This window comes from Protopterus annectens, chromosome 4.part1 (genome assembly GCF_019279795.1).
Source record: "Protopterus annectens isolate FY-2018-M chromosome 4.part1, PAN1.0, whole genome shotgun sequence".
Lineage (NCBI taxonomy): Eukaryota > Metazoa > Chordata > Ceratodontiformes > Protopteridae > Protopterus > Protopterus annectens.
The window spans coordinates 415,303,268-415,316,731 of NC_056734.1; the positions used below are offsets into that span (position 1 = coordinate 415,303,268).

Below are 13,464 nucleotides of genomic sequence, written 5' to 3' on the forward strand. Positions count from 1 at the left end.
CAAGTTGCATGTGCATAGCCAGGGCTGTATTATAAATGACTTCATAAATGTAGTATCAAGAATCTTATACTTGATACCCAGTAATATGGCTTTATGAAAGGTAGAGCATATCTGTTTAACCTGGTGAACCTCTTTGAATTGTATGGGTGGGCACATTCTGAAGGTGTTAATGAAATCAAAAAGTAAATTGTTATATCTGGGCTACAGAAATATAGAGTACCCTTGTATGAAGAGTTGGATTTTGTAATTGAGAACATTTTTTTAGCTTTGCGGGTCATGTAAGAAAAATTTCGCAAAGCTAAATCCATCCATCCACAGCCTGTTTTTTTTTTTTCCATTTTTACACATGGGGTCGGGGTGTCCCTTTTAACAGTCACTGTCATCATTTACACCCACAGGTGGCTAGATCTGCCATGGAAAATTTTTTGCTAAATAGTATTTAACAGTTAAAGCAATATTTAGGATGATATCTTACAGGGATGAAATGGTTATGATTCCAGTTTACATATACATTAGTCCAATACTGAAATATGGTTTTGGATTTTGTGTATATTCTGGTGTTGAAGTTAGTAAATTTGAAAAGGTTGCATAAGGTATTTAACAAGAATATAAAGGGTTTTAAGACCACTTGTTACCATGAAAGATTAAAAAGATTGAATTTGTTTGTCGTATTTTATAGGCAAAATACAAGGAGATTTGATCTGGGTGATAAAGGTAGGAAAAATGAAGTAGTAGAAAACATTTTAGAACTTAAGTTTCTAACTCATGAAATGTAGTAGAAATAGCTTATGATTAAACTGAGATATGAGAAGTAGGTTAGGTAGAAGTGTTTTCCATTACAGAGCTGAAGAAGGAACTTACTACCAACAGAGGTTAGGCAAGAAAAAAGATTGGAATGTTTCAAAAATAATTTATGGTATAGTGATAGAATGCATTTGATCCAGGGCTTGATGCAGTTTGGCAAATAATCTTGCATGAGGTCCTAGGCCTTTTCTTTACATTGAAGGTTTTACTGCAGCTATAGGGGGTGGTCATGCATTGCGCATGATGTATCTTTACCTGGCCACATCTTTCAAAACTTCCTCATGCTGGCATCATACAAAAGCTAAATACTTTATAAAAATTGACTTGTATCTGGGAAGATGGATTGCAAGATGGATTGCAAACTGGCTGAAAGACAGAACCTACACACTATCAGTTGCAGGTGCCTCATCACAAAGTATTGAGGTAACCAGAGGTTGCCTTCACGGCTGAAATGTTGGGACATCTCTCTGGAGTTTGTTTCAGATTTCAACGCATCGAGCCAAGACAAAATTTGCAGATGACTACAAACTGGAAGAGGTTGTTAAATTACCTTATGACACCTAAGCCGTCCAGAGTGAACTTCTCCCTAGTAAATGCTTGCTGTACTAAAAACAGGCTCAAGCTGAATGCTAAAAAGTGAAGTATCACTTTTGATAGACAGCACCCTCCCCTCATCACCATCATTGCTGTATAGACAACACACCGCTATAATACAAAAATGTAGTCAGGGACCTGAGGACTTGTGTTGATGGTTTCCTCACTTTTGACTATCACGTGATGGCAGTTTTCTTGAAATATTTTTAATTAACCCGGCTGACTGCAAAGTAATATCATCAATGTCTAAAGAGGTAAATCCACCCTTATGCTCTGCATTGATCAAGCCAGTTATTTAATTTAATGCTACCTTTTGGATGCCTCTCATTAAACATATCAAACAGTTGGAAAGACCCTAAAGGTTCATGGATAAAAAGCTCCCAGGTCTAAGTCTTTGAGGTACCAAGAGAGGCTGAAAACTGTATTTTTATTCAGTGTCTTATATAGACTTTTGAGGGAAGAGCTGTGTTTCACTTACTGTGCCATTACAGATCTGATTGTCCTGGACCTTCTGTATTTCTGCAAGTCCAGTATCTCCACCAGTAAAGGGAGGTGCACCCTGAGGGATGATACTTACAAGATGTGAGTGATCATAGGACTCTGACCTTGGAATATATATGAATCTACAAACTGCATTTCAGCAAAACATATCACATTCCAGTATGAACTTTAATGTATCAGAAAGTAGTAAAGTTAACCAGCGAGCTTCAGAATGACTACTATTTCAACACATGAGCCCCAAACCCTGTATTTGTTCCACTCTCACAATAACTAATCACAAGTACACTTTTCTGATCCTGTATCACTCCCAGCTTCATTACGTTTTCTAATACGTGTTATATCCAGCTGAGAGCAAATAGAGATTTTGTTAGTCCTGCTAGTTTTCTCACCTGCAGGCATAATTGTCAGGTTACCTGTTACCTTTAAAAGATTTGCGTGTAAATCAGTGGAGGTTAGGGCTACTTTCTTACATGATATCCTCATCTTCAAACTAATAATTTGCAGGCCACTTGGAAATGACTCTTAATTAGAAATTTAATTTACAGTTTGAGATGCCAGGAGAGCTTTTAGTTCCAAAGACCTCTGTTTACCTTAGTTGCCACAAAGAGAGCATTTAGCAAAGTTGCTTCTGGCATCTGGAGTGCTTTTCCGCAAAGTGTACAAAATAGTGTTAGTCTTCAAGTGTTTCTCAAATGGCAAAAGTCTCAACTTGCAGATTGCTGTACTAAGAATCCATATCTATAGTCTACTCTGTACATATATACCCTTACAAGTGTAATTGTGACTGCAATTTGTTTGTGACTCTGGAATGCATTCTATTGCACCTTATATAATTTTGAATGTTCTCATCGTCTTCATTGTCAATACTTTTTTTTGTGTTTCTCAGTGAATGGATTTCTTACAGTTCATATTTAATACTCTACACTTGTTTAGGCTAAGAGAAATGCTATGCTGACAGCTATGTATGTACCTTGTTCACTGTTGTGTATTTATAAAGTTTGTTCTTGTTCACATATTTATTGCCCTTTGGCCTGGGCCATGACTTGCAAATGGTCTGGTATTTAGAAACGGTTCATTCCCTTAGTTAATAAAGGAAGTCTACATGAAACAAGCTGCATGTTTCTGTGAGCACAGAGATGCATGTGTTTTTACTTTTTTTTTTCTGGTTCTTCAGGCCCAGTTACATTTGAGGAAGAAAAAAATGTATCACAGAAACATTTGGAACCAATCCTTGTGTTCCATGGATATGGTGTTTCATGCCCCATAGGATATATAGAGCTGTTTTCCATGTTTACAGGCATGAGAAATGCCATTGCTTCTACCATCAGAAGTGCAAATTCTAACTCAAAGCTAATTCATATTGTTAAAAGGACCCATTTTAACAAGTTATCACTCTGCAACTGCTGGCCTCACCAGGAGAAGGCAGTCTACATGGCTTTCAGACCGGCCACCTGCATGTAAACACAAAATACTACAGATGTGACTTTGCAAAGAGACTGCAGTCTTTTTTTTACAAGCATCTCATGTTGTAGGCATTTAAAATCAATTGGCAGGTGCATTGAGCAGGGAACTTGTTTTGACTCACAAGTGGAAACTAGATCCACATTGTTTAGATTATAGATGTGTGGTCTTCGGGACGTGAGCTTGTTTCTACTACCCACTGCAGTAACCTGAAAGGTTTAAAACCTCTAAAGGCTCACAAGACAATTTAGACGTTGGATACCTCCTCCTTTCAGCAAACCAGATCTTTATGTACATTTTCTCCAAGTTTCCCTTGTTCATAAAGATCTCAGAGCAAAACAAGACAAGACAAACCCGGTTTTGATGAAATTATACCATAAAGCTCACATCATTGAAATTTTAAATTGTTAGAAAATAGTCTTTTGAAATTTTCATACTGTATAATCAGCCATGGAATAAGTTATATTGATAACAAAATTCCAAGTCAGCAGTATCTGTGATGTTTGCAGGGAGATTTCTGTGGCCTATACTCCCAGTGTTGTGGCCCCTTGCACCACTCTTACTTATGTTTACCAATTCTATGGTCACACAACTATGGAGAAGTCAACAAATCCACAAACTGTTATCTGAGTAACATAGGGTTTTCAGCAGGAGGAATATCACACTTCTTTGTTCACACTTCAGCAAAACTGTGATTCCCTCATTGAGCTTCACTCCCATGGGCATTGCCATCATGACGTGTTCCCATTTTGTTAGTTCCTTCTTGGTGCAGACTATATTGGTTTTCACTGCTGATCAGTCTGATTTCTCTTCTACTACATCTGGTGTGTCATCTTCGTAAATGTTTTTTTTTTTTCAAACACCTTTATTGAATTATCACTTGTGACATAGGCAAATTTGCATTTATATGAAAGTAATCAAACTGTACTAACATAAACATTATACTTCATGTATATTGCTATATATGTGGAAGTTTGGAAGATAGGAGGTTATACATCACAATTTTTATCTCATCTTCTCCTATCCTAACAGTCAGTAATTGAGCCTCATCTACCTCTAACGTTGGCATATTTTATTCTTCAATAAACATTTCCATTTGTATCTTTTATTGATTTTCATGTTTCTCTGCTTTATAAAGACTTTCACAGAATGTTCAAAATATTTCTAATACCTCTACAGAACCTGTTGTTACCTTTGTTATAGTCTGGCTAAGTTTAATGACAGCCCTTTGTACTTTATCTTGCTTAAGTCGATGTGCTAAAAGTTTTTGTGCTGTAGTGTTATCAAAAAACAGTTGCTTAACAGCAACCTTTCTAAGCATGTGCATGTTATCGAGGTAATTCCTTATTTTCTGCCTAGATTCTGCAGTTCATCCTCTTCTTGTGAAGATTCCCCCTATTCTGCAGTACTTTAACATTGGTCAGTCCCCTTAAATAATTCTTGTTACTTCTTAACTATAGCTCCATTTCTTTTATTTCCACCCTATTTTTAAACTCCACCTTATTTTTATCCCACTCTCTGGCTATATTTTCAAAAGAAACTTCTATCCTCTCTAGCAGCTGTCTTACAGCTCCTGAATAATCTCCACTACCGATTCCTTAATGTCCTCTCTTTTCAACAGATGGGTGGGAAAGCACCAATGTCTCATTTTTATTTCATTACCCTGTGTTTTTATTTTAGCTATTATTGGCGCATGATCTGAAATAGTTATTGTGTGGTTATCAAGACCTTCATTTAATTGCACATGTTCCTGTAGAATGTAAATTCTGTGTAGCCTAGCCCAGTTTTTATATCTTGGGAGTAATGTGTAAATTCACTCCAAACTCCTGTTATTGAATTCACATCTTCCATGCCAAATATTTTCATAAATTTCTTCAAATATCTGCCCTCCTTTGTTATACTTTCCCTTCTGGGCCCCCCAGACACATCTTCACTGCTACAAATCAAATTCCAGTCCCCACCTACAAGTAATATTCCTTGCTGAAAACAGATTATTTCTCCCAGAATTTTTCTTAAACACCATTATACCAGTTTTAGGTGGAATATAAATACATGCCAGTGTTAATCCTCCTCCCTTGTCAATAGCCCCTTAGCACTACAAATCTGCCATTATTATCTTTTTTATCCTCTTCTATCACTATTGGAGCTCCTCTTGCAGTTAATATAAGTACTCCTCTTTGTCCCAGGTACTCTGCTGAGTAAACATCCTGAAAACTTTTCTTTATCAAATTTACACTTTCATTTCTTTCTCTGTGTGTCTCCTGTAACATAGTTATTTGCACTCTACATTTTTTAATATAGTTCACTACTCTTCGTTTGTATTTTGTCTGTGAAGCAGTTTATATTTAAAGATGTTAAAGAAGACATCATTGTATTAAAACGTTATTATTCCCACCTTTTATGTGCAACACCTTTTTCTTAAATGTCTACTTTCAACTTTGCATACACTGTCAGGTTGAACTTTTATACAGTTTCTTGTCATATCCATTTAAGCCTTTGTCACATTTTATAAAACCTTCATCATTGTAAATGTTGTTCCTAACCCTGCAAGAGGGTTGAGTACTCCATCCCATCCTCAGAGATGAAGGTTAAAATGCTTAATTTAAAAAAAAAAACATGCATACAAAAGTTAAGATTTGTTTACTGGTCTATGAAGTAGGATCTGTTCCTTTTAAATCTTTCCCGGACCAAGATTTCTAGATTGTTTGAGCTGCTTTATTAACTTTATCATATTCTCACTTAAGGTACACTTTTCTATCTTTTCTGTCTCCCAGCAATCCTGTGCAGCAGCTCGTCCTTCTGTTAAAGCTTTCCTTGAAATAGCTCTCTATTTAATACCAACTGAGCACATAGCTGTCCTTCTTAAGATTTAACTTTTTTTTTTACTTCTGTTTGGACAAACAGAATTAGCAGACTTAAAAGTATGTCTCATGGAAGACGTTCTTTCTGGCTGTTACTTTTGGCAGAAGCATTTCAGCAGTCATCTGTAGTATTCCACAGGGAAATGATGTCTTTGAAAACAAATCCCTCTTCCATGCCAAAAATTGTTTCTGCAGTGACTTAATCAATCCATTTAGCTGACATTGTTTGATACCAAAGTGGTGAAGAGCACTATCTGTATCTTTTGCACATTAACAGATACCTGCAGTGCTGTACAAGAAAGGCTGATGATCTCTGAGTCTGATCAGCTGTTTGTACCCTTTAAAACGGGAAAGAAGGCCTACCAATAAACATTTTTTTTTTAAATTATTGAAATGTTGTTGCCTTTTATTTAGTTATACATATACTTCAAGAAAGTGTGACTGAGCCTACTAAAAGGCCCTTTTCAGCAGCGTTCCAGGGGAAAAAGGTCCAAAGTGAGAAACCAGACTCTGGCATTGAGTGGAATCCTACTTTTGCCAAGAATGATGCCATGGTACAAGGGAAAGATGTTTGAGTTCAGCTTGTTTGAGGAAGATCCAGTATGTGTCAGCATGGGATGAAGTACTGCATAGCCCTAACTTGCATTGTCAAGGACTGCTTGCACCTTTCATTCCAGGGCTTCAGTACACTGGCTAAAACTTTTGCAGCCCCCATAGTGCCTCTTTAGGCAGAGCCCAAATTGGTCTTCTAGTCTAAACATAAAACAGTGGACAATATCTGTGTGACACTGCTCAGTGCTAGGAGTGTAAATAACATATTGCCTGTCCTTGAAGACCTTCTGCATTTGGAACACATTCTTGTGTATTTTATTACTGAAACCTAGTTTAAAATTGTATAAGTCAGCCCCTCTATACCAGGGTTTTATATCTACCATTCCTTTAGATCCAGTGGGAACTGTGCTAGAGTATCCCTATCTGTTAAGACCATATTACCTCAAGGCATGTTCCCAGAGACCCACAAACTGAAGTCACTCTAAATAAAAGCAGCTATTGGATCATAATGTGTCACAGGACCTCTGTGACCCCTGAAAACCATGTCCATTTCTAAAATGCACAAAAATTTTCATTCTGGGATACATATTCCTGAAATATAGGCTAGGCCCAGAAACAAGATTTCTCTGGCTAAAATAGTGGAGCCCACTTGAGGCCAAAATGTTGTTTACCATGTCCTTACAAATATAGCTTCTGTATGTACTATCCTGCTGGTTTACTCTTCTCTAGTCAGATCTGCCCATTGTTTGGTAACCTTCTCTTTCAAAATCCCGAAACCAGTCAATACAAATATTGCTGTATTTAAATACTTCAGAAGTACAGACTTCTTCCTATTCTGCAATGAATCCCAAGGTTTCATGTACAGCTTTAACCCACCAAAATGTTAACACTGCTAGTAGTTATGCAAATAAATTGTACAGTCACCTTGGAAACTGGATAAATCTGCAGTTCCTACTAAAACTAAACAAAATGGGAAGGTTAAGAGCAAACTAGCCTGGTAGTCTGCATTCATAAATAAAATAATAGGAAAAAATTCATTAGAATACACAGCAAAACTTAAGACCCACAAATCAAGGTCTACATCAAGAGGATATATAAGATACTGAGAAGCTAAGGATAATTCTAAATCCTTTTTTACTCACATCAGGAAGTTTTGAAATAATACCCAACATTGCTCTGAATTTTTTTCATAACTGCAGAGCCTACTTTGATCTGGTAGATGTTGCAAATATATTGGCAAACAAATTCAATGCACATTTCAATCCAAGGACATCTATACCATACCCACATATGCCTAATGATCTCAAACCCCTGTCACTGCAAACGAACACTTAAGAGTACTCTCAAAAACAAAAAAGTACTTTTTCTATGTGACCTAATTAGGCTGCTTACTGAAGAACACTAAACCTGTGCTGGTGGACCCACTACCACAACTGTTCAGCCTGAGCTTATCCATCGGGTTTTGCCCCCGAAGTTTCGCATACAGCAGTTATGATGCCACTTTACAAGGGCAGTCTCACAGTGGACCCTGGGAATTACAGACCCATCATTCTGTTGAGCCTCATCTGCAAAGCTGTGGAATGGGTCAAAACAGACCTGATAAACTACAATGTACAAGTCTTATTTGCCTTGACTGCCAATAGTTTGCCTTTGCTAAGAGTAGATACTTTGTAATGATCCTGTTGAATTTTTCTGAGAGGTTAACACAAACCTTGGACAGTAGTTACGTTGTCCATACAGTATACCTTGACCTCGCTATGGCATTTGATGTGCAACATGCTAGTATTATCAAACTAAATACACTCCAGATGAATTCCTATGTAGTTAGCTAAATGACTGAGGAATAGAACCCACAGTGCGAGGGTGGCAGACATGTCCTTAGGGAGCATAAGGGTAACCAGTAGGGTACCACAGGGTTCCATGCCAAGATGTCTGCTATTTGTCATATACTTCTGATCTTCACAGAAAAGACGAGGAACTCTGGTTATTCAAGTTTGCAGATGATTGTAAACTGGGTGCTCTACTCAAATTTCCCAGATCTGAAATAGAAAAACTACAAAGTAAACTTACAAATGTTAGTAGCCAGTACTCTGAAAAAGGGCTAAATCAAAATACTTGCAGTGTTGTTGCAGATGATTGTAAACTGGGTGCTCTACTCAAATTTCCCAGATCTGAAATAGAAAAACTACAAAGTAAACTTACAAATGTTAGTAGCCAGTACTTTGAAAAAGGGCTAAATCAAAATACTTGCAGTGTTGTTGCATTTGGTTAACCAACTCCCCACCCATTTTATAGGATATAAAACACCCCACTCCCAAATTAAGATGTTTTGAGAGACCTTGGAATATGGGCAGATATCGCCCTCCTCCTCCGATTATCACGTTGCAACAGTGTTCAGAAAGTCATCCTGTCTGGCACAGCTGATCGCAAGGGGTATTTCCTAGGGATCTGAAGAAGTCTTTAACCTTGTAAATTCTGTGCACTCATCAGGCCCATCATTGAATATAATGATGGGCCTGATCAGTTCACAAAACAGGCCTATTATTTAGTAGAATGCCTCCCCTTTGAATACATCCTAAACATGTCAAGCAGTTGGAGAGACCCCAAAGGTGTCTGACAAAAAAGATCATGGACCTAAAGTATCTGAGCTCCCAGGGTAAGCTGTAGAGTCTTTATGCAGAGAAAGCATTCAACAGAGTAAGCTGCCATTTTATGACTATGGCAGTGGAAGCATTTGCATTCTCTGATACAATAATAAGGTTAATTAGGAGGATATGTGAAAGATTGGAGATAAAGATTACAGTGGGAAGGTTCCTGTTTGATGCATTGTGTCTGAACAGAGGAAACAGGCAGGGGTGTCTTCTTTCCCCTTGTTTGCATTATATTTAGAGCAATTGATGAAGAAAATGATGGACTCAGAATTTCAAGATGTAATTGGTGTGATAATCAAGAAAAATTGGCTTTATTTGCAGACAATATTATTTTGTACCTGATAAAACCAGAAAAGGACATCTCGGTGTTGTGGAACACTTTGTGACAGTGTACCCATACACAAATTGGTTTAGCAATACCCATATTTATGAAGACATGATAAAATGAAGTATTTAGGGCGTCTATATTACATAATTGAACTTTTAAAAGTTCGAACGTCGTATGGTCGACACCATATGATCGAACTTTTAAAAGTTCGAAAATGTAATAAAAAAAAAAAAACAAAGAAAAAACCTACCTGAACAGTTTAAGTGAGGGGGGGGAGTAAGCCCTCCTGCACCCCCCACTCTTTAAATATACCAATACCGAGATCGCACTACAGTGCAGAAAATGGAAATCTTCCCATCCCGCACTGTACAGAGATCTCCGTTGAAATGTTTGAACTTTTAAAAGTTCGATCATATGGTGTCGACCATATGACGTTCGAACTTTTAAAAGTTCAACAACATGATATAGACCCTATTTAGGAGTATGGGTTAAAAGGAATTGTGTTATGGCAGCTAAGAATATGTGGAAAGAGACTAAAAGTAAAATACAAAAACTGAAACTGGATGCTCTTGTTATAGATATGGATAGCAAGATGCAAGGAGTAAAAATGTTTTAGTCCCTTTAGATGTCCATCCACTTCACTGTTACAGAATTCATTACAATGGGGACTCCTGCCATGGGTGGCCTAACATCCGGCCACTATACCAAAGTCTTTAGGTAGCTTTAAGGTACACCATACCTCACACATATTGTCCTCATACAGCATATGGCATAAAGGTGACATCCACACATACCATCCTCAGAACTTCTTTGCCACCAGTTTGAATGCCATCTCTCGATCATCTGTATTTACACCTGTTCCATTGCAGATAAGTGCCACATTGGGGTTTTGTTATCTTATCTTTTACTTTTCTGCTGCTTGTGGGATTTCTTGTCATCCAAGAAGGGTAATGCCAGTGTGGGAGACAGATTTCCCATAAAGACCATCATGAGTAGTGCCTGTTTTGCCTTGGCACTTCCCACAACCATGCATCCTGTTCAGTCTGTCAGGCCTCTGTTCATAAGACCCTCAATAGCAGGCTTTCTTCTTTGGCTTTATGTCTGGAGAAACAATGGTTGAGGCTCCTAGCTAAAGACACAATGGAGGGAACTTCCTGCTCCTTGGGGCAGCCGTCTGTGATGAAGGCAAAGAAATCTAGACCAGATTCTTCTGCTGTACATGCTGCACTAGACATCTCTCCCGAGATGAGTGAAAGCCTTAAGGACTGCCTGGCTCCATTGTTGGATTCTTCTGTTGCAACTGTGTTGGGGATCCAACCTGAGGCACATCCATGGAGGTATTGCAGACATCCGTATCGGATGTTCAGGGAGAACCGAGGCTGATTATCTCCGTGGGGTCTAGGAGTGTTCCTCAAGTTAGTTTTGGTCAGAAAAGAAGTCCCAACTACAATTATTGAATGTTGTCTGAGGTTTGAGCCGTCTTAAGTTTTATAAGGCAGATGTCCTCTTAGACGTAGCATCTTTCTCCAGCCCTTAAGGATTCACAGAGTGAATGGCAATCCTTCACTCAGGGGTTGTTTATTGCTTTGATGGCTTTAAGACCTTCTCAGGGAGTTTCTGTTCCAGCCCCCCCTTGGTCCTGTACTCCCCTTAACAGACCCAGAGAACAGGATTCCTCTGAGGAGAAGGTGGATTCAGATGAATCCCTTGCTTACTCCTCTGAAATTCCCTCTTCTTTAGACTATGGGTCTGATGAAGAGGAATCTACTAGTCCTAATACTATTTTTGAGGAGATTTCTTTTAGGGACACAATCTCTAGAATAATGTTTTTTAAATAGGATTGTGATCAAGTTTCTGAGGTACAAAGAAAGGTGGTATGAGCGTCGGCAGATGGATTCTCCCAGACCTTCTGCTGTCCCTCTTGATGTTCATCGTGCATACAGCTGCAGTCATAACAGATGGGTTCTCCTGCCGTCAGGCGGGTCCTCGGTCGGCCGAATTCCAAAGTCTAGGTCCGGCGTCGGTTGTCGTCGCTTTCTTTCCTGACGTCAGTGCGACACGGGTATATAAGACACAGCTGACGCCATTTTCTTCAGTCTTTTTTGCCGCGTGGTGCCCGAAGCAGAAGCAGTTCGCAAGTGCCGGTCGGCCAGCTCCTGAAATTATGAAAATTTGGAAACCGAAGTCTTCTTTAAAGCTAAGTACCCCGTTGGGGAAACTTTTCTTGCCTCAGACCGATGTCAGACAAAGTTAACAATTGTATTTCTTGTGGGAAGCAAATACCGCATAAGGATTTCCATTCCCTCTGTATACCTTGTTTAGGCCCAGAACACGACGTCTCGGGCTGTCGCTTTTGTGCTGCTTTCAATAAACGCACTATTAAGCATCGGGCGGAGTTCGCCCAGCACTTTTTTGGTAAAGCTTTTGATTATAATGTCGTCGGAGACTCCGACTACCGTTTTGTCCAAAAAAACGCAAGGACAAAGACCGACACGCGAGGTCCGTGGCCTCCACCGACACCACGCCAAAACCGGCGACACGTGGTCCGGTTCTCAGCGAGGCGCCTACGCAGCCCCTGACTACCGACGACACTTCTCTGGCGGTGTCTTCTGTAACCGAGACCGCAGGTACCTCGGCCCATACCCTGACTACAGCTACCGAAGCCACTGTGAGTGTTGAGCCTCTCAATGTGGACAGGTCCACTTCCACCCATGGTGTCTTCAGACCGTCATCTTCCTTTTCCATAAAGGCCTTTACTAAGTCCAAATCAGCCATGCATCCCAAGAGGCCTGTTGCACAGGGCCCATCTCCAGGTCCCATGCCTAAAAAGCAGATGCTCAAAATGGCTGAGGATTTAATTACTCTTATCAGGGGTTCCCAACCCCCTCCGGACAAGAGACCCAGAGTGGAGGAAGATTCTCCTCTTCTGACCAGGGCTCCATTATTTCAGAACATTCTGATGAAGAGGAGCACTCGTACTCTCCCTTTGAAGATTCTGATGCAGAGCAGTCAATTCCTTCTGTATCTCCCCCAGAGGATTTTTCTTTCGGGGAAACCTTGCATACCTTGAGGGATCACTTCCATTGGGAAGGCCAAGATTTTTCAGATTCCAAGAAAAGACTTAGGGAATTTCTTTTGCTACCTCAGCACAGACCTCTGGCGATACCTCCTGTCCTGGACATACTTGATGATATTTACTCGGAGGCTTGCCTTAATCCGGATTCCCTGCCTGCTGCCCCAGTCAAGCCTGAAAGGTAATACAGAGTTCCTAACTCACACCAATTTCTTTACAAAAGCCTTAATGCTGACCCTGAAACCATTTCTCAAGGCCCCAAGGGAATGAAGGCCTCTACTGCTAAGAATCCATTACCTTCCAAAACAGAGTCTAGATCCTTAGAAAGGTGGGGAAAAAAGGTATATACCTCGGCCACCCTAGCCATGAGAGCCTTAAATTGTCAGTTCCATATGCTTAAATATAAGCAGTTTTTGTTATCACAATTAAGGAATAAAATGTCACAACCTGAACAACCAGATTTGAAGGAGTTGCAGGATATGATGCATAGTGCAGAACAAGTGGGTAAACACACATTACAATGTGGCTATGATGCTCTAGAGGCCTCAAGTAGAGCTGCTGTTACAGGATCAGTCATTCGTAGACATGCCTGGCTTAGGGAACAAACCTTGCCTGATCATGTTAAAGCTAAACTACTAG

The 13,464-nt window shown here is 39.5% G+C and overlaps 1 protein-coding gene across 1 annotated transcript in view; it reads left to right on the top strand.

The window, feature by feature from the left end:
* The window catches only part of UGGT1 (UDP-glucose glycoprotein glucosyltransferase 1), a gene marked incomplete in the record, with an annotated part of 2,149,769 nt that overhangs the window by 1,112,307 nt on the left and 1,023,998 nt on the right, over positions 1–13,464 (top strand).